At 40.0% G+C, this 22283-nt stretch overlaps 1 pseudogene; it reads left to right on the top strand.

The window, feature by feature from the left end:
* Nucleotides 1–21748, top strand: part of LOC125400001 (small ribosomal subunit protein uS17 pseudogene) — a 51559-nt pseudogene extending 29811 nt beyond the window's left edge.
* Nucleotides 21749–22283: the final 535 nt, after the last annotated feature.

Consider the following 22283-nt stretch of genomic DNA (forward strand, 5'->3'; position numbering starts at 1 on the left):
CCTGATCCTAGACTGGTTCTATTCCACTATAGAAAATGGAACCGAAGGGAGTTGACATTTTCTGTCTTAGCTTCTTGCTCAGATTATTGCAGTATGTGACTACTAGCTTGCCTGTAGAGTTTGTTTGGACTTACTGTCTTAATCAGCTGCCCTGACATCCAACAACTAAGTCCTCTCCAGCACAGATTAATGCCTAGCAACTACACCAATCGCCTTGGAATTTTAAAGATATTTTCATGCAGACCACCTGAGCTCATGCTCTGCCAACTGAAGAACACAAGGCTGAACACAGCTTCATTGGTAGAGAGTAACCACATTCATCTCGTTCCTGTGGTGCAAATATCCAATTTCCCTCCAGAGGATTTTTTACTTTCAAAAATATCTTCAGAAGCTTTTTGTATGCAGGCAAAGAATTAAGAATTTTCATTACATTCTCTTTTCCTCCAAGGAATGAGAATGTTTTAACCCTGAATATTGATTTAGAGTTTGCTTATAATGGGAAAACATCCTAGTTTTCTAACTAAACATTAGGTGAAAGAAATCTGAGGACAAAGAGTCCTATATTAGTCACAGTTCTATTTCTGTGTTAAAATGCCATCATGAAAAGTGACTGAAGAAAGAGAGGGTTTATTTTAGGTTCTAGAAGAAGGAGTCTCTGACAGTAGAGAAGGGCATGGCAGCAAGAGCAGAAAACTGGCTCAACACATTTTTATCCAAAGGAAGGGAGAAGAGAGGAGGGGGAGGAAGAGGGGAGAAAGATGGGATGGGGGATGAAAGCAAGGTATTCCCAGTGGCATGTTTCCTCCAGCAACGCTTGACCTCTTAAAGGCTCTATAACCTTCCAAACAACACCATCAGCCAGGAACTAAGTGTTCAAATACATCAGCCTGTGAGGGAACATTTTCATTCAAACCACAACAAGGCACCAATATCAAGGAGGGGCATGTTGATTTGTTCCTTTTCTAGTTTTTTTTTTTTTTTCGTATTTATAGAGGGTTTGATGATCTTAGCTTTCAAGGGACATATATCTACTACAGTTTGAGTTTGAAATGTCTACCAAATTCTTATACATTCTGTGCTTGTTACTCATCCCAGGGAACTGTTAGGAGGTTGACACTAGGAGTATATATTATGTGAAGCTAGTCCCTTCCCTTTTTCCTCTGCACCTGGTCACAACATGAATATGATTCCTATGATACATGCTTCTGTCATGAGGTATTTGTCATTGCAGACCCAAAACAGTGGGACTATAGGGTCATTCATTGAAGCTTCTAAAACTGTGATCCAGTGTGTTGTAGAATATTATTTTAACTAGGTAAAGATATGTTACATTTGTTTATGTTGCAGGATTTCACTTTAACTGTGTAAAAGGTATGTTACTTTTGTTTATGCTGCATTTGTTTAATGCTGTAAGGATGTGTGTTTAATTATGTAAACATGTGTTGCATTTGTTCCACTTTCCCTGCCTAAGGCACCTGATTGATCTACTAAAAAGCTGAATGACCAATAACTAGGCAAGAATGGGATAGGCAGGGCTGCCAGGCAGGGGGAATAAGTAGGAGAAATCTAGACTAGAGAGAAAGAAGAGGAATGAGAGAAGAAGGAGAAGGCAAAAATGAGGGACATGCCTGTGTCAAGAAGCTAGGCAGCTGCCAGCCAGTCAGACATGAGAAGTAGTGAAAATAAAATACACAGAAAGAAAGAAAAGTAATAAGCCCCAAGGTGAAAGGTAGATTAAAAGAAATAGGTTAATTTAAGTTAAAAATTTTGGGCCACCAACCAGCTCCCAAATCATGACACCGAGACTTAATATTAGTTTTGAATTTTCAGCCTAGTTTAGAAACATTTCTGGCTCTTCCAGAGAATCTGGGATAGGTTCCCAGCATACACATGGTGGTTCACAACCATGTGTACGTAACTCTAGTCTCAGAAGATCTGATACCTCTTCTGGCATACATGGCACCAGGCAGACACGTGTATTTATACGCATGCAGGCGAAACAGTCATACACATAAAATAAAAATAAAGAAAAAAATACCATAAGTCAAAATTAACTATATTTTGGCATGGAAACAAATGTTTATTTATATTGATGAAAGAAATCTCACCAAGTTACAAAATTAAACAGACACAAGCATCAGACAATTCAGGTAGCTCTATTAATAGATTCATTGGCATACCTCTATAATTCTTTTGCTTTTATTTTCAGTTGCATAGTCTTTGGGCATCTTATAGGATAGTGATTTTTCTAGCATCTTCTGGCTGAAAATAAAAACCAACTGAGTCTCTTCTTTTTGGCAGAATTAGAAGCTTCTTTGAAAACTTTTTATTTTATAGGGTGGTTATCTCAGGAGTTTCTTGAAAGCTAATACAATCCCTAAGTTCTTAGTAGCATGATCTTTTTGACTCCTTTATTTCATTTACTCCTTGTTTTGTTGTCGACACAGAATCTCAGAATGGTGTCTCAGTGAAAAGGGGTCTGGTTTGCTCATTGTTTAGAATTTTGCATCATATGATTTTCAGATATCAATAGAACAGTGAATTCCTCTTTGCCGCCTACCTCTGAAGCTTGCTGACAGTCTTTGGATCCTTTTTGTGTTGAGCTGAAATGTTTCTGACCCTTCCTGTTTATGTAGCTTTACTGGGAAGGAGCTGGGGAAGCATTAAGGTGACAGTTGGGAAAAACAACAACACTGGGGACTCACTCAGTGAACTGCTGAATAAATGAAGAGCAGCAGAGGAGAATGCAGAGCGTAGGCAGGACTTGCAATGTGGCCAGCACCGTATCACGTGCTTTTTTTTCTCTTCTGCTTCTGCATTTAGATTCTCAGTTGGCTCACCTTTAACTTTGGAGTTGTCTTTATAGAATTTTTGTTTTAGAAATATTTTTAAAAATTCCTTGTAAGTTTCTCTATCTGCTTTCCAGCCTGGGCCAGCAACGGAGGAAAAAAGATATGATTTGTGGACAGACAAGACCTGAAACAGTCACTGATTATACATATGGTTTGTGTTCTCTTTGCTCCACAGACTACTACTGATGTGGGATTTGAGTTTCTGTCTGCACAAACCTCTGTATGCTGTGAATACCACTGGTTAACAAAGAAACTGGCTTAGCCTATAGCAAGGCAGAACTCAGCTAAGGAGAGGTGGATGAGTGGAGGGTGGGGTGAGGGGTGGAGGATGAGGGTGGGGGACTAAACTGAATGCTGGGAAAAAGAAGGAAGAGTCAGTGAGTCATGTAGCGCTGCCAGAGACAGACGCCAGAACTTTACCCGGTAAATCATAGCCTTGTAGAAATACACAGACTAATGCAGGTGGGTTAGTTTAAGATATGAGTTAGCCAGAAATACACTTAAGTTATTGGCCAAACAGTATTGCAAGTAATATGGTTTCTGTGTGATTGTTTTGGGGCTGAGCAGCCAGGAACAAACAAATGGTCTCCTACAACATACTACATGCAGCTACTTAAAAGTGCACTGACAGAATTCAACATATATGTATGGCTGTTTTTCTTTAAATCACCAGAAGTTTTCTTTAAAATTGAGATATAACTGTAGTAAATGACAGCCTTTTTTTAAGACAGGATCACATGTGGTCTAGTTGGTTCTGCATTTTAAGCCCTGGAATTACAGATGTAAACTACTACTTTTACTTCCAAACACAATTAATTTTAATGTTCTCATCTATCTGTCTGTCTGTCTGTCTATCTATCATCTATCATCTATCTATCTATCTATCTATCTATCTATCTATCTATCTATCTATCTATCTATCTATCTATACTTCCCTATCTGCTTCCTATCTTTCAACCATGAATCTTCCATGTACAAAGAAATAGAATAAGAAATAAATTAAGGTATAGAACTTTTCCAACATAATGGAAGACTTTCTCATACTTTTTCCCAATAAAAAGAAACACAAGATGTTTATGATTTGAGTTTCCGTCTGCACTAACCAGTTCCCTAGAGTATGCTTTCTTTTGTTACCTTCATTTATTATGTCTGAGATGCATTAAAGTTGTCCCCCAGTATATTCTTCCTCCTTCAATACTTAAATACAAGTTAAAATACTGAGACACTAAAAGAATAATGTAATAATTACACCTACTCACAACCTAAGTTACACATTACTATCTTTTGGCATATCATCTATCCATCCATCCATTAATCCAGTGTTTATAGATTCTAAACAAGTTGTACATGTTCATACCCTTCTTCCTGTTTTTCCTCAATACACATGTCTTTCTTTTAATATAGTTTTGTAGTTTTGGTCTTGAAAAGTGGGTGACTGTTTTCAGAAAATCTTTGTGTTGTCCTGAGTCACAATGTGAAAAAAAGAAAAGCAAGCAAACAAACAAAATAAAAACGTATACTATAAAACCAAAACCCAAAGCCAAACAACAAAAATAAAAACCAAAAACCCAAAGAAACATTGGTGATTGAGTTACGATTTCTGGTCCTAACATTTTACAATTTGGGCTTCAAAAGTTTGTCCATCAGGTAGAAGATGAAGCAGGAAGCAGTATTTTTTCTGTAGCTTGTTTTTCTTTGTGTATCTGTGTGGGGGCAGGGGAGGAGGGATGTTGTAGATCCCAGAGGGAGGCAGTGTGAGAGCTTTAGAATTCCTCCCTGAAGAACATGTCATTTAACCATGTGGGAATTGAGAAATGAGGTCTGAGTTGTAGGGCCTGATTTTTGGAGGAAACAGCAAGGAAAATTGTAAAAGGAACAGCAGCAGGCTGCGTTCCTGCCCGGATCCTGGCTAGCTTACCCCCGAAATAATCACACACAAATTGGATTCATTTAAACACTGCCTGGCCCATTAGTTCTAGCCTCTTATTGGCCAACTCTCACATCTTGACTAACCCATTTCTAATATGGCTTATGTCGTGGATTACCGGCATGAGACTAGCCAGTGTCCATCTTGGAGAGGAGCTTCATGGAGTCTGCCTGACTCTGCTTCTTTCTCCCAGCATTCTGTTCTGTCTACTCCACCTATCTAAATCCTGCCATATCAAAAAGTCAAGGCAGTTTCTTTATTAACCAATGAAAGTAACACGTAGACAGAAGACCCACCTACGTCATTTCCCCTTTTTCTGTTTAAACAAAAAAGAAAAGCTTTCTCTTTAACATAGCAAAATTACATATGGCAAAACAGTTATCAAGCAAGAATTACAGTTACAATATTTATATCTATTTTATCTTTTATCATAACTAAGGAAAACTATAACTATAACTAACTATTCTTCAACTCCATCAAAGACTCCAGAAGGATATAATATTACCTAAGTAAATAAGAAGTAAGAAACTTCCAAACTCTAGAAATGACAGAGACATCTCACTACCTGAACAGTCACTCAAAGTTCTTCTGTACTATTGGGACATTCATCTTCAGCCTTCAGGCCCATAGTATCCAGCAGACTTTTCCATGAAGCAGGACATTTCAAAGACAGTTCAGTCACTTTCTTTTGTATCCTGCAGAATGTCTCACAGACTCTTTCATGAATCAGGAACCCTGAAGGATCATCTCACCTTTAGGCAAGTTCAGCAGTCCTCTCTCTGTGGGTTCTTTGTGTCCAATTTATGCAACAGTCCAGACAAGAGCAGTTTTTTACCCAAATAGCTATCAAACTCCATAAGGAGCCTTTTCGATGCCCATCTTCTTCAGGAAGTAGCTTGGTGCTGCCAGGAGCAGATGTGTCTCAATGTCATGAAAAACCCTAAGTTATTAAAACATTTAAAATACCACATTCTGTAGTCATTGAAAGATATGAAGAATGCCTATCTAACTGAACTATATCTCTATATATTCAGAAAATCCAACTAACATGACTACAAGCTTGACAACCTATATTTCTTAATTATATATTACATTTTTAAATGAGCTATGTAATCACAATAACTTAATCAAGATCAGAAATACATACACATATAACAAAATTGACCTTAAAATCCATACCAATGCAAGTTATTCATATCTATATCATGTCCCCTTTTAAATGTAAAAGAACATTTATAAACAATATCTGGGAATATGGATGTAGCTATTTCTCTCCAAACTTCTTCCTGCTGTATAGGGGCGCTGTTAATCAGGTCTTTCATGGTATAACCTGTGTGCTAGGTTCCTCTCAGTCAGCAGTTGAGTGAAGTAGTTTTTTGAGGGTGTTCACAGCAACCTTTCAGGAGGGCATGGTCAATCATACCATATTGGGATAGAAGCAATCCACAGGGTCTCATCCTCTATGAAAACAAAAGAAAAACCACCTTTCCAAAGCATCGTGTCCTTAGACCCAAATTTTGCAGTCATAATACTTTTATAATAATATACATGGTGGTTTAGCCTAGCAGCCCATACAATGAAATGTCTCTCTGTACTTAGCTCCTTTACAGTCAATAAATTTAAAGAAAATACAATATACAGAATCCAAACTCTTTGTGAATTTTTCATTTTTATGTGGCTTATTTTTCTTTGTTTTAATCTATAACTATCTGTACTCTGTCTCTTTAAAGACTTTATCCTTTTTTTTAAGGCATTAATTGCACGGCTTTTTTTTTTTTTTTTTTTTTTTTTTTTTGCCTCCAGGTAGGAGCCACACTCAGCATTTTAACTCTGAGAATGAGCTTTTTATCTCAGTTACAGCCTAATCTGCCATGCAGAACACTGAGCAGCCTGGAAACATCTCTCTGTATGGCGGTAGAAATCTGCCATGCTCTCCCATCTGCCTAAGCCTGATCCCACAGTCTGTCCAGGCAGGGAGCGCTGAGCCATTGGCACAGTTTCAGAGTACTTTCCTCCCAATCCCGAGCAGACACACAAACACACCACAGCCGGAGTCTGCCCCTGCGGCAGGGCCCAGAAAGCCGCGTTTTAAAATGGCGCAGCTTTTTTCCTGGTGCTGTTGCTGAATCAGGAAATCTCTCTACAGCATGCCCTAGCAAACAACAAAAAGTTGTGTTAAACTCTATATTTGTGTCTAGAATTCCTTTTAAAGCCCTCTCAGGTTTTATGTGGAGTTAGTTACCATGTTGGGGCACCACTTCTAAAAGGAGCAGCGGGCTGCTTTCTGCAGCCCAGCTCCCAGCCGCCTGTCTAGCTTATACTCTGAAATAAAAACAGAGAAACTGTATTCTTTTAAATACTGCCTGGCCCATTAGTTCTAGACTCTTATTGGCTAACTCTCACATCTTGACTAACCCATTTCTAATAATCTGTATGCCACCACGAGGTCATGGCTTACTGGCATGAGTCTAGCCAGCGTCCATCTTGGAGAGGAGCTTCAGGGAGTCTGCCTGACTCTGCTTTTTTCTCCCAGCATTCTGTTCGGTCGACTCCACCTATCTAAATCCTGCCCTATCAAAAATCCAAATAGTTTCTTTCTTAACCAATGAAATTAACACATAGACAGAAGACCCACCTCCATCAGAAACTGTTGCTTTCATCACACCTTCAAACATGCCCTGACTACTTGCCTTTTATTTGTAGCTGAAGCTTGCAATTGTCTTGTCAAAACAATGGGGATGGGCATGTAGAATAAGAATGGAATTGTTTTTCTCGAGTTTTTATTTTAAAGGTGTGTAGGCAAGTCTCAAGGGAGGAGAAAATAGAGTGTGTTCCTGAGATGAAGGAAGGGAGTGAAAAGGACCTTGGGGCCAAGCTAGTTTCAATTTATCTCAATACCTTTTGGAAAACTTTTAAAAACTTTCTTGTGAGAGTCTGATCTGCCTAGCTCAGGCGGGTTGGGATGCTGGCTTTTGTTAAAATTCTCCATATAATTGTAACCTGTGGTGGACACAAGATTCTTGTTTCTATTTATTATACTGTAATCTATCTTTCCAGACAGTTTTGACTTAAAATGTGATACTTGATGCACAGATCTCTGCTCACCTGTGCATCACTAAGCAGAGGGGGTGGAGATAGGTAGCGCAAGTCTCAAATCACCACCTACAGAGGAAACTCTCCATAGGTATTCTGGACTCAGAGGAATTCTTTCTATAAATGGATTGCTTTTCTAATGTTAACAAACAACTGATTTGAAATTTATTTATTTTTTCTTTCCCTCTTCTTTATCCTCCTCCTTTTTGTTTTTCAAGACATGGTTTCTCTGTTTAACAGCCATGGCTGTCCTGAAACTTTTTCTGTTGTTTTTCTAGGTTGTCCTAGAACTCACAGAAATCAACCTGCCTCTGCTTTCCCAATGCTGGGTTTAAAGGTGTGGGCCACCAATGCCCAGCCTGAAATTTCTTTATAATGTGAATTGACATGATCTTACATAGTCTTCTTGGGGGCAACGTATACTAAAGCATGTATCAGAGGAAAGAGCCTGTGTTCTTGCATTTAGGTGAGCTTCTGTCTGTAGTAGAGCTATAGGAGATAGAAATGCTGTGTAGAAAGAGTGTTGATAGATGTTGACTGCTTCTTTTGAGAGAGCTTTTAGTGCAATAAAACTGCAGTCAACTACATGGATAATTTGCTAGTCCTTTGAAATAAATTCTATTTTGGACAGCAAGGTGACAGTAAACAAATATAGTTTTTTTTTTAAAGTTTGCATTTAAATTTCCAGATTGGTTGTAAGTCTGTATTATGAACCAGGTTAACTTGATTCATACTTACATAAAGCATTTGAGTTTTGCACAGCTAATGGAAAACAGTTGTCTAGTGGTCTCTCTAGTCTATTCTTTACGACTTATGAAGGTTGGAGAGGAGGAATAATGGCATATGAGAAGTAGCAACAAAAGAGGAGTGAGGATGTAGAGTTTCATTACTGTCTGAGAATTATCCTGCGTTTTCCCTGAAAGTCAAACTAAGGAAACAAGACCAGAGAGTACCACTCAGAGTGAAACTAACTTTGACTCTTTGCAATAATTACTGCTAACATTTATTTATGTTTGATACATGTCAGTGCTGAATAATTTAGTCTCTTTTCTTAATTTCTCACTCTAAATCCAGGAGATGGGTAGTTTTTGAAGACAGGAAAGATTGAGGCTTTGAGCGACATCTGCCACACATTGTTGGAGCCAAGATTGTTTCAGATCACTTCATTCTGCTTGAGAGTCTCACCATTATCTTCTAGTCAAACCCTCTACCACATTCTGTTGACTATCTGAAGATATAAGACTCTTTGTTCTCTAGCTGGGGCTGGACAAACAGGTGGAGCTCCTCGTACTGGCTTGCCAAGAACTGTCTGAATTGCAAGGTCAAAGCTGGTTGGGAATTGGATGCTGGCACACAAAATTGGTAGCATCATGTGAGGAAGTTAAGGACTTTGGAGTCAGGAGACTTCCAGTGCCTCCTAGTGGCATATCTTTGAACAACTTAGTGACTTTAGAGGGTCCACTATGCTCTTCTAAGGACTAGAGATAAAAGTAGCCTTCTTGTAAACCCTAAAATGATTCCCTTAGTTGAGGTATATACTTGCCTGATCCCATATCCATCCTTCCTCCCTCCCCCCCATCCCAGTCCCCCGATCTTTCCCCAATCCTCCCCTACTCCCTTCTCTCTAACCCTCTCCCTTTCCGACAACCCTCTCACCCCCCCATACACCCGAGGATACCTGGGACTCTTGTCTATTTCCTACCTCCTGGCGGATAGTTAAATAATCTTCATCAGGTTCATCTTCTTATTTAGCTTCTCTAGGATCACGAATAATAGGCTCAAAGACCTTTAATTATGGTTAGAATCCACTTATGTGTGAATACATACCATATTCCTCTTTTTGGGTCTGGCTTACCTCACTCAGTAAAACGTTTTCTATTTCCATCCATTTGCATGCAAAATTCAAGATGTCATTGTTTTTTACCGCTGAATAAAACTCTAATGTGTATATGTTCCACACCTTTTTTAACCATTCTTCTATTGAGGGGCACCTAGGCTGTTTCCAGGTTCTGGCTATTACAAATAGTGCTGCTATGAACACAGTAGAACAAATGCTTTTGTAGTATGTTAGGGAATCTCTAGGGTATATTCCCAAGAGTGGAATTGCTGGGTCCTGAGGGAGGTTGACTCCCAGTTTCCTGAGAAACCGCCACACTGATTTCCACAGTGGCTGCACAAGTTTGCATTCCCACCAACAATGGATGAGTGTTCCCCGCATTCCACATCCTCTCCAGCATAGGCTATCATTGGTGTTTTTGAGTTTGGCTATTCTGACAGGTGTAAGATGGTATCTCAAAGTTGTTTTGATTTGCATTTCCCTGATCGCTAAGGAGGTTGAGCATGACCTTAAGTGCTTTTTAGCCATTCGAAGTTCATCTGTTGTGAATTCTCTGTTCAGTTCAGTACCCCATTTTTTAATTGGGTTAATTAGAGTTTTAGTGTCTAGTTTCTTGAGTTCTTTGTATATTTTGGAGATCAGACCTTTATCTGTTGAAGGGTTTGTGAAGATCTTTTCCCAGTCAGAAGGTAGCCTTTTTGTCTTACTGACAGTGTCCTTTGCTTTACAGAAGCTTCTCAGTTTCAGTAGGTCCCATTTATTTATTGTTTCTCTTATTGTCTGTGCTCCTGGGTTTACAAGAGACTTGATTATAAAGGGGATCCCCGGTCCAAGGAGAGATCCCCAGATGGTTCTCTGGACAGAGGAGAGGGTGCCTGAACCGGCCGTGGCCCACAACCATACTGATGAATATTTTGCATGTCACCATAGAACCCTCATCTGGTGATGGATGGAGATGGAGGCGGAGAACCACGTTGGAACACTGGACCTAGCTCCCTAGGTCCAAACGAGAAGCAGAAGGAAAGAGAACGTGAGCAAAGAAGGCAAGGGCAGAGGAAACCTTCATCCGACGTTGGATGGCGATACAGATGGAGACCCATATTGGAACACCGAACTGAGCACTCCACGGTCCAAATGAGGAACAGAAGGATGAAGAAAATAAAAAAAGTAATCAGGACTGCGAGGGATGCGAGCACCCACTGATACAAGGGGACTGATATAATGAGAGCTCACCAAGGCCTGTTGGACTGGGACTGAACGAGGACATGATCCAACCAGATTCTCTAAATGTGGCTGGCCTGGAGCCTTTTTGAAAAGCCATTGACAATGACACTGGGACTTGCTTCCTCTGCATATACTGGATTTTGGCGCTCCAGTCTGTTTGGACTCTCACCTTCCCTGGACCTGGAGGGAGGGGTGGAGGAACTTGAACTTCCCACAGGGCAGGAAACCCTGACTGCTTTAGGGGATGGAGAGGGAGGAGGAGAGGGAGTGGGGGGAGTGGGAGGGTGTTGGGAGGAGGGGCTGAAATGGAAACTATTATAATTTAATAAAAAAAAACAAAAAACTGAATTAAACAAACAAAAATTTAAAAAAAAAGTAGCCTTCTTTCTGCCATGGCTGGCTGGTATACATGGGAGGCCCACCCTTTTCTGAGGAGAAAAGAGACATGGATGGGGGGGCATGAGAGGGACGTTGAGAGGAGGGACTATGATGAAAGGAGGGAGGGGAAATGTGATTGGCTGGGAAATGATTAATTAATTTATAAAAATTAAAAATGCCTCCATAAGATAGGGTCATAGACAAGCTTGTAAGGCATTTTCTTAATTAGTGATTGATGGGAGAGGGCCAAACCATTCTGGATGGTGTCATTCCTGGGTTTTATAAGAAAGCATACTTGTTGTATGAGCAAGCAATGGGGAGCAAGTCAGTAAGCAGCACCCTTTCATGGCTTCCACATCAGCTCCTGCCTCCAGGTTCTTGCCGTGCTTGAGTTTCTGTCCTGGCTTTCCTTGATGATGAACTGTGAGGCAGAAGCTTCTCCCTCCTCCTCAAAAATCCACTTTTTATTATTATTGTAGATATTAGAGATGATGCTCATACATTTCATACGTTGTCATCATCATCACCCAACCATCCATTTAATTTGACATGATCCTCAGCAGGTGTCCAGGATGAGAATCACAGACCTTGTTCTAATGATTTGGTGCATTAACGAGGAAGAAAGAATTTGACTTTCAGTTGTGTTTTAACCAAGCTAAGCTGTATGTGAAATTGCACAAATTTTCATATACATAGATAAATATAAATGTTTGTACTGGGTTGGAAATACCAATAAAAAAATCAGGCTCCTTAAAAGTATACTTCCAGGCTGCACCCTGCACAGAAAGTTGTGTGTGGGGGTAGCATGGGATGGATCAGTCCATACCCCCAGAGTTTCACACCCTGTGCCCTACCCTTTTTCTTTGCAGTCTCTGCTATCAGGAGTTTTACTCACTTTCCACCTCTGTCTCTCTCCCACTGACTTCAGGGTTCTAATGTTATGAATATATCTTAGAGTGTCTCTGGACCTCTTGATGTCTCTCCGGGTTTCTTTATCTTCCTTGCTCAGTTTCTATTTTTTTTTTTTTGACAGTGTTTTTCTGTATAACAACTCTAACTGTCCTGGAACTAGCTCTTGTAGACCAGGCTGGCCTCGAACTCACAGAGATCTGCCTACCTCTGTCTCCCAAGTGCTGAGATTAAAGGTGTGCACTACCACCACCTGGATCAGTTTCTAGTTTTGGGGGCTCAGTGTATCTGTGTTTCTTTCTCATTTCCCTGTTCCTACTTCTGGGGATGGGGGCCTTTCTGGTCCATCGTGACTGTGTTGCTGGCTTCTAAGAATAAAATTTATATATAAAAAAATTAGGTATCCTTATTTAGTAAAGGGGAGAATATACTTTGTTATTATCTACAACTAGAAGTCTTACCATCCCCGAAAGAATCTTTTGATTTATAGAGTTCATGCTTTAAAATCATGATTTGAGTTGGGAAGCTTGTTCACAAGAACCCATTATTTTGACCATGTTAAGAAAAACAAAGATCTCCTGTGTTTCTTGGTTTAGATTTTAGACATTTGACAACTTGCATAACAACTTCTGTATACTCAGAAAGACAAATGTTAAGTGTTTTCACTTATGTGAGAAGTACAAAGCATAGATTTCTGGTTCTGAAAGTCTGCAAAGAGTGTAGGCAGGAAGAAAGGGAATGTGGTGATGGTTTCAGGGGTGCAGTTGGACAAGAGGGATGACTATAAATGTTCTATTGCATAGAATAACCATTATTGACTATTAGTAGTTCAAAACCAGCCAGTCAAGAGGAATTTTGTTGTTTCCAACATCAAGGCCTGATAAATATTTTTTGAGGTGACAGGCCAGGTACTCTAATCAGATCAGTAAGCACTGAATACATGTTTGAAAATGTCATACTGTATTTTTAAAATATGTGGAATTTCTATGTGCTCATTAAAAATAAAATATCTTAAAAAGAAATAAGACAAAATCTTCGGTGCATAGGCAGGGGCTAGCCTTTTGATAGTTGCAAATGAAGAGTCGCCCAATTACCCAGGGAAAAGAGGTTACTTAAAGGATAATTTCTATATTTTATATCACTGCATTTTAGAATTTTAATGTGAGGTTTTAAATAATATGGTTATAATAAATTAGATTTTCTTTCATATTCTATGCCTACAAAATCATGGAATTGCTGCTTATCCTTTGGCCCAGGGTGATAAATTTCCTTTCAAGAAATTCTTTTTCTGTTGAGTATTCACAATTTTAGAGGAAAAATAATATTCAAGAATCTTTTAGTAAAAGAATGTACTTTACTGGCTTTTCAAAAAGGGATTAAAAACTCAACTTGCCTGCTTTAGAAGATATTAGTTAAAGTTTTCTTGACCAAAATAATAATAATAATAATAATAATAATAATAATAACAATAATACTTCCTTGTAAAATAGTAATAGAGGGAACTTAGGGTAGAGAACAGGAAACACAAAGTTAAATGAGCATTAGGAGACAAAGATAAAAAAGAGAATGTTTTCCAAAAAAAAAGAGATGAGGTTCAAAGAAGGAAAAGAGAGAAGTCTGTTGTGGGAACATTGTGGTGTGTGTGTGTGTGTAAGAGTCTGTGAGTGTGCTTGTATGTGAGACCGGATAACAACTGAGTTTCATCATAAAGAACCTTCTGGTTGGGTAGCAACTGTGTGCACAGCTATGACAACCAATGTTAATTGTAGGTAGCGACTGCTTGTTTGTTTCCAGGCTGCCTGGATGCGAATTATCACACAAAAACTATATTAATTAAAATACTGTCATGTCAAGAGCTTATGCATATTTCTAGCTAACTTTTACATCTTACATTAACCCATTTCTATTAATCTGCAAGTCACCATGAGGCTGTGGTCTACCAGTAAGGTGCTGGCTGGCTGCTGGTGACTTTTTCCTTCAGCAGGTCCATGGCGTTTTTCTGACACCGCCTATTTTTTCTCTATGTCTTTTTTTTTCTATTTATTTATTTATTTATTTGTTTGTTTGTTTGTTTATAAAAATTTCCACTTCCTCCCCTCCTCCCCATACCCTCCCATTTCCCCCACTCCCTCTCCTCCTCCCCCCCAACTCCCTCCCCTCCTTCCTCTCCAGTCCTAAGAGCAGTCAGGGTTTCCTGCCCTGTGGGAAGTTCAAGTTCCTCCCCTCTCCCTCCAGGTCTAGGAAGGTGAGCATCCAAACAAACTAGGATCCCAGAAAGCTAGTACATGCAGACAAAACAAGACCCAGTGCTATTGACAATGGCTTCTCAGTCAGCCCCCATGTCAGTCACATTTAGAGACTCCGGTTTGATCACATGCTCGTTCAGTCCCAGTCCAGCTGGCCTTGGTGAGCTCTCATTCGATTAGTCCCCTTGTATCCAAGGGTGAACGCACCCCACACGGTTCTGATTTCCTTTTTCATGATCTCTCTCCTTCTGCTCCTCATTTGGACCTTGGGGGCTCAGTCCAGTGTTCCAATGTGTGTCTCTGTCTCTATCTCCATCCATCTCCCGATGAAGGATCTATGGTGATATACAAAATATTCATCAGTATGGTTATGGACCAGGGCCAGATCAGGTATGCTCTTCTCCGCTGCCCAGGGAACAATCTGGGAGCGCAGTCAATAAGAGAATCAATGAATAAATGGGACCTACTGAAATTGAGAAGCTTCTGTAAAGCAAAGGACACTGTCAGTAAGACAAAAAGGCTACCTTCGGACTGGGAGAAAATCCTCACAAACCCCTTATCAGACAAAGGTCTGATCTCCAAAATATACAAAGAACTCAAGAAACTAGACACTAAAACTCTAATTAACCCAATTAAAAAATGGGGTACTGAACTGAACAGAAAATTCACAACAGATGAACTTCGAATGGCCAAAAGGCACTCAAGGTCATGCTCAACCTCCTTAGCGATCAGGGAAATGCAAATCAAAACCACTTTGAGATACCATCTTACACCTGTCAGAATAGCCAAACTCAAAAACACCAATGATAGCCTATGCTGGAGAGGATGTGGAGAGAGGGGAACTCTCATCCATTGTTGGTGGGAATGCAAACTTGTGCAGCCACTGTGGAAATCAGTGTGGCGGTTTCTCAGGAAACTGGGAGTCAACCTCCCTCAGGACTCAGCATTATCTTGGGAATATACCCAAGAGATGCCCTATCATACTACAAAAGCATTTGTTCTACTATGTTCATAGCAGCACTATTTGTAATAGCCAGAATCTGGAAACAACCTAGGTGCCCCTCAATAGAAGAATGGTTAAAAAAGGTGTGGAACATATACACATTAGAGTTTTGCTCAGCGGTAAAAAACAATGACATCTTGAATTTTGCATGCAAATGGATGGAAATAGAAAATGCTTTACTGAGTGAGGTAAGCCAGACCCAAAAAGAGGAATATGGTATGTACTCACCCATTAGTGGATTCTAGCCATAGTTAAAGGTCTTTGAGCCTATAATTCGTGATCCTAGAGAAGCTAAATAAGAAGGTGAACCTGAAGAAAATCTTATAGTTATCCTCTTGGATATTGGAAGTAGACAAGATTGCCAGGCAAACTTGGGTGCAGGGGGGTGGGGTGGGGGATGGAAGTAAGGGGAGATGGTTAGAGAGAAGGGAGGAGGAGGAGGATTGGGGATGGCTTGGGGAAATGGGAGGGGGGAGAAAGGATGGATATGGGACTAGGGAAGTATATATCTTAACTAAGGGAGCCCTTTTAGGGTTTGCAAGAGTCTTGATTCTGGAGGGGTTCCCAGGCCCAAGGAGAGGTCCCCAGATTGTTCTCTCTATGTCTTTGCTCCATATTTCCCTCCTGACTTTACTAAGCCATTGGCTAAAACAGTTTCTTTAATAACCAATGATAGTAAAACATATTTACAGCATACAGAGGGGAATCCCATATCAGTTAATGACTCTAGACTTTTAGTGTAGGACCTTGCCACTCACGTTAGCACTGATAAATTCATAAACCACTAAAAAGACAAACAATAAACAAAGCCAAACCAAAAGAAAACTGCTTCCTGATTTGCAAAGTGACCAGCTCCTCACACTGCTGGTCCCTGTCTTCACATTCAGCATGGATTGCATGCCCTGGGGCTATATGACAAAATGAAACCGCTCTTAAGCTGATTTTTGTCAGGGGTTTGTTCCAGCAACAAGAAAGCTAATGAATATGTCTTATCTCTTCTTCTCTTCTGTGTCTTCTTGGTCTCACTACCTCAATTGTCCAAAGGATGCAGAGAGGCCTTCTCTTCTGCCTACCTCTGCTTGCCTGGTCAGGAGTTGGAAATGTGATTTGGGTGCAAAAGACCCACATAGGCTTCTGTATTTGTGTGCTTAGTCACCAGTTGAAGACTTGTTTGGAAAGGATTAGGAGGTATACCCTTTTTGAGGAGGTGGATCCTTGCCGGAGGAGATGTGTCACTGAGAATATATTTGGGGTTTTAAAAGCCTACACTAGGTTCAGTGTCTGTCTCTTGCATTCTCTTCCTGCTGTGGGCTAATTCACTGAAATTAGAAACAAGCCCCAAATTAAATGCTTTCTTTTATAAGAGTTGCCGTGGTCATGGTGTGCCTACAGCAGTAGAAGAGCAGCTAAGACAAGGGGCAGCAAGACCAGAGGATGATGTGTACACATTTTTGCCAGCCAGCTTTCTCCAAGAGCCTGATTAGTACCTCTTTATCAGAGAGCTGATATTTTTCTTCTACACTTAAATTAAGCATTAATATTTAAATAATAGTTACCAATATTTGGACAACAATTAAGATCTTAAAAAATTTCCTATAGTACCTATGTGGAAGAGGCGGTGAAAAGACTGTGAAACTCAGAGATGATGAATGATGCCAAGAAACAGTGTCTTCTAGACCCACCAGGCCAGATGTACAGAGGAAATCACAGGTACTGTGGTCATGCATAGGGCCTTCACAGGGTCAAGCCAGATGGGGTCTGTATTGGTCAGGGTTCTCTAGAGCAGTGATTCTCAACCTTCGTAATGTTATAACCCTTTAATACAGTCCCTAATGCTATGGTGACGCCCAACCATAAAATTATTTTATTACTACTTTATAACTGTAATTTTGCTGCTTTTATGAACTGTTATGGAAGTATCTGATATGAAGGGTATCTAATATGCGACCCCTTTAGGCGATTACCCAGAAATTGAGAACCATTGCTCTAGAAAAAAACCCAAAACTTATAGAATGATCCATTCACATACAAACATAACACACACACACACACACACACACACACATACACACACAGGTTTATTAGAATGAACGAATAGATTACAGACTGAGGTTCAGCTATTTCAGCAATAGCTGTCTACCAATGAAAGGTCCTAATCCAATAGTTCTGAACTCCATGAGTCTGGATGTCTCAGTTGGTCTTCAGTATATGCCAGGATCCCAAAGAAGTAGGCTCTAATTCCAGGAAAGGAAAGGTCTTGCCAGTGAGAGTGAAGACAAGTAGGCAAAGAGTGAAAGCCCCCTTCTTCCATGTCCTTTATAAAGGTTGCCACCAGGTGTGGCCCAGATTATAGGTGGTTCTTCCACCACAAAAGATCTGGGTTAAAAGTGGGTCTTCCCAATATATCTCAACTAAGGGAGTCATTTTAGGGTTTACAAGAGACTTGATTATAAATGGGATCCCAGGTCCAAGGAGAGATCCCCAGATTGTTCTCTGGACAGAGGAGAGGGTGCCTGAACCGGCCTTGGCCCATAACCATACTGATGAATATTTTGCTTATCACCATAGAACCTTCATCTGGCGATGGATGGAGATAGAGACAGAGACCCACATTGGAACACTGGACTTAACTCCCTAGGTCCAAACGAGAAGCAGAAGGAAAGAGAACTTGAGAAAAGAAGGCAACACCAGAGGGAACCTTCATCTGACGATGGATGGCGATGCAGACGGAGACCCACATTGGAGCACCGGACTGAGCCCCCCAAGGTCCAAATGAGGAGCAGAAGGAGGAAGAACATGAAAAAGGAAATTACAAGGGGACTGATCTAATGAGAGTTCACCAAGGCCAGTTGGACTGGGACTGAACGAGCACATGATCCAACCAGATTCTCTGAATGTGGCCGGATTCTCTGAATGTGGCTGGCCCGAAGTCTTTCTGAAAAGCCATTGACAATGACAGTGGGACTTGTTTTCTCTGCATATACTGGATTTTGGGGATCCAGTCTGTTTGGATACTCACCTTCCTGGACCTGGAGGGAGGGGGAGGAACTTGAACTTCCCACACGGCAGGAAACCCTGACTGCCCTTAGGGATGGAGAGTGAGGAGGAGAGGGAGTGGGGGGAGTGGGAGGGTGTTGGGAGGAGGGGCGGAAATGGAAACTTTTATAATTTAATAAACTTTGAGAAAAAAAAAGGTGGGTCTTCCCACTTCAAATGAACTAATTAAGAAAAATCCTTCATAAATCTACCCAGTTACTTGAATTTTAGTTAATTCCCGATTAACTAAAGGAGGATCAGAAGTCATTCTCAGCTACACAGCCCTTTTGAGGCCATCCAGGATACAAAAGATTCTGTCATAAAACTAAAATAATACAAAAGCAAAAACAACGAACAAGGAAAAGGAAACATGGAGGCACAATATATATATATATATATATATATATATATATATGGTATATAGGGAAAGTCAAGCTCGAAGGACTAAAAATGTATTTTGAAAATTTGCTTACAGCTTTAAATCTTTCACTCCTTATACTACTATTAAATACTTACCTGTGAAAATAATATTTCAAGGCTGAGTCAGGTAGAACAAGGATCCCTCAATCCTATTTTTAGTTTTTGACTCACATAAGAGTAAACAATGTAATTGTGCTTAAGGACATTAATTGTTTCAGGTTAAAAATACATGTGAGTGATGATGTCACTTTGTGAATCAATGCCTTGGAGTAGAAATAAGGATTTGTGGGTGATGGCACAAAGTAATTTTTACTGAGGAGAATTATGACCAATAAAAGATATTTGATTTTAGCTATGTCTTAATTCTTCATGTGCCAAATAAAAGTTCCAGGCTAAGAAATTAATTTCAACTCCTGGTGATTTCCCCAAAGTATCAATCATTACACAGGGATTCTCTTATAGCCTAGCAGTAGAAAGCCACCCGTCATCTTCATATTTCTATCTTCCCCTCTAATCTAAGTCTATCTCTCTTCACTGCTAGTGAGATAAATGGCATAAGCAGACAGACTTTCCTCGTAGATCACAGACAGACCAATAAAAATGCTTGTGAACAACTTGATACAACCTTTTGCTAGGTCTGGGGACAGCTGAAAATGTCCTCCTCTGGCCTGCTGTTTGATAATAGTATCCTAAAGAAATACATGGAAAATCCAAACCATTAAGTTCAATGATCCCATGTCCTGTATTTGCAGCTTCCAGTCGAAGAAAGAGATGTTAAAAGTGTTGACAAACATTGGTCGATTGGCTCCATGTTCTAGGACTTTCAAAGAAGCTTCTATCACATGATACCTAGGGACATTTCCTACTTCTCAACCTCATAAGTGAAATCTTACTAAACTGTAGTATGTTTCATTTTACATTGATGGCCCAGTTTGTCAAATTTGATCTTAGACACCATTGGGTCCAAATATGGGTTGAGTTTAGTGAGCAGGAAGGAAGTTCAGAGTGCAGACTGGGGAATGAATGCAGGGCAAGGAACAGTCAATGGAACTCAGGAAATACAATTTTTGGATATCTATGCCAGGAATTTTATTCTTTGGGTTTCATACTTATTTAAAGAAAATATATCAACAAATGATTCTTTGTAGAATGTCACTATTAAGTGATAGTATGAAAGGAGGTTGTAGTTTTAAGTTAGGTTGAATTTTAAGTTTGTCTTCTTAAAAACTATCACTTATTATTTCATAGGTATGTGAGTAGGACTTGAGGTGAACGTCTATGCACAGGATCTTAGAAAACCATGTCAAGGCATTGTTAAGTTGGTCTCTCTTCTGGAAGCTCTGAGGAAGTATTTGTCTTTAAGCTCATTCCCGTTGTAGGCTTCACTTTTTTGCAACTATAGATTCTCATTTCCTGGCTACTTGTCAATCATGGGGTACTAAACTGCTATTCTTGGAGGCAACCCACATTCCTTTTTAAAGGGTCTCCTCCATTTTGAAAACCTCAAAAGTACATCAAGTCCTTCTTACATTTGGATTCTTTCCAACTCCCTCTTATGCTGGTCTCTGGAGGAAAAAACTAGTTTGGAGGGCTGATGTGTTAAGATTAGACCCACTAGGCTTATGTCCCTTTAGGCTTATGAGGTAACATAATCCCAGGAGTACTATGTTACTATAGTCGTGGGTTCCACTAATACTCAAGGAGATGTAGACCATACAAAAATGATGTGTGAGGCTACTGGAGGCCACACAAACCGTGAAAGAATGATGAGCAGTAGAGGCTGTAGGCTGAAGTTTCTGTCTTCTCAGCAACTCCCAAACAAACACACTGAGGCTTATATTAATTATATATGCTCAACCAATAGCTCAGGCTTATTACTAACTAGCTCTTACAACTTAAATTAACCCATGTATTGCCACATGGCTCATGGTTTTACCTGTCCTCCATCATGTCTTACTTTCTCTGTGTCTCCTGGCAACTTCCACTGACTCTGCCCTTCTTTTTCAGAGAATTCTCTTAGTCTTGTTTTCTTTTCCAATCTCCTCTGCCCTGCTATAGGGCAGTAGGTTCTTTATTAACCAATAAGAGTAATACATGTTTACAGTGTGCAAAGATTGCTCCACAGCAGGAGGCCATGAACCATGCAAGAATGATATGCAGTAGAGGCTACAGGCAATGCAAGAATGATGAACACTGGTGATCATATCTATACTCCTCCTACTTCTAATCTTTTTACCCAAATAAATATTTTCCCTTAAAATCATATGACCTGTCCAGATCTTGCATAGTAAATAAGGAAACTTGGGAGAATGGGAGTCCACCTCTCTTTTTCTCAGGCTTCCAGAAAAATGGTGACATTTAGACATTTGGTACATACTAAAATTAGCCCACAATCATTCAAAACCAGAAATGTGTTCTTCTCAGAGAAACCAGCAAAGAAAAGCTACCTCAGTACTACAAAAACACTGGCCTAGGCTTTAAGACACTGAAGATTGTCATCAAGGGCACCAGCATAGGAAAGAAATGCCCCTTCATTGGTAACATCTCCATCCAAGATTGGCTCCTATTTGATGTCATGATCAAGATGAAGATGCAGAGGACCATTGTCATCTGCTAGGACCATCTCTATCACATCTGAAAGTACAATCTCTTTGAGAAGTACCACAAGAACCTGCATGTGTACCTGTCACCCTGTTTTATGGACATACAGATCAGTAACATTTCACTATGGGAGAGTAAATGCCTCTGAGCTAGACTTTGTGCTTCAATGTGTTCAAGGTCACCAAGGCTGTTGGCATCAAGAAGTAGCTTCAGAAATTCTGAGAGGAATCTGGCCAACTCCCTAGAACAAATACAGTTATTTTCCAACTTAAAACAAACAAAACTAAACTAAAAATAAAACCTTAGGACATGACAGTTTATGTCTGTATACAATAGATGTGTACTTTGAAGAGTTTACACTGAAAGAAAATGTAATCTGCTGGGCAGTGGTGACACACATGTTTAATCCCAACATCGGGAGGCAGAAACAGTTGGATCTTTGTGAGTTCAAGGGTAGCCTGGTTTATAGAATGAGTTTCACAGCAGATTCCAAAGCTACACAGAAAAACCCTGTCTCAAAAGACCAAAAAAGTAACCCAATTTAAATTTTAATTTAACAAGAATGGCCTGTATTTATGGACTATAAATGGCTTCTTGGTGTCTTAGTTTCTGTTCATTAACTGTGAAGAGACCATGATCAACCAAGGCAATTCTTATGTAAAAAAGCATTTATTTGGAAGCTCACATAGTTTTATAAGGTGAGTCCATGATCTTCATGGTAGGAAGCAGGTAGCCATAGTGCTGGAGCGGTAGTTGG

The sequence above is a fragment of the Myodes glareolus genome, chromosome 27 (genome assembly GCF_982192425.1).
Source record: "Myodes glareolus chromosome 27, mMyoGla1.1, whole genome shotgun sequence".
In the NCBI taxonomy this organism is placed as follows: domain Eukaryota; kingdom Metazoa; phylum Chordata; class Mammalia; order Rodentia; family Cricetidae; genus Myodes; species Myodes glareolus.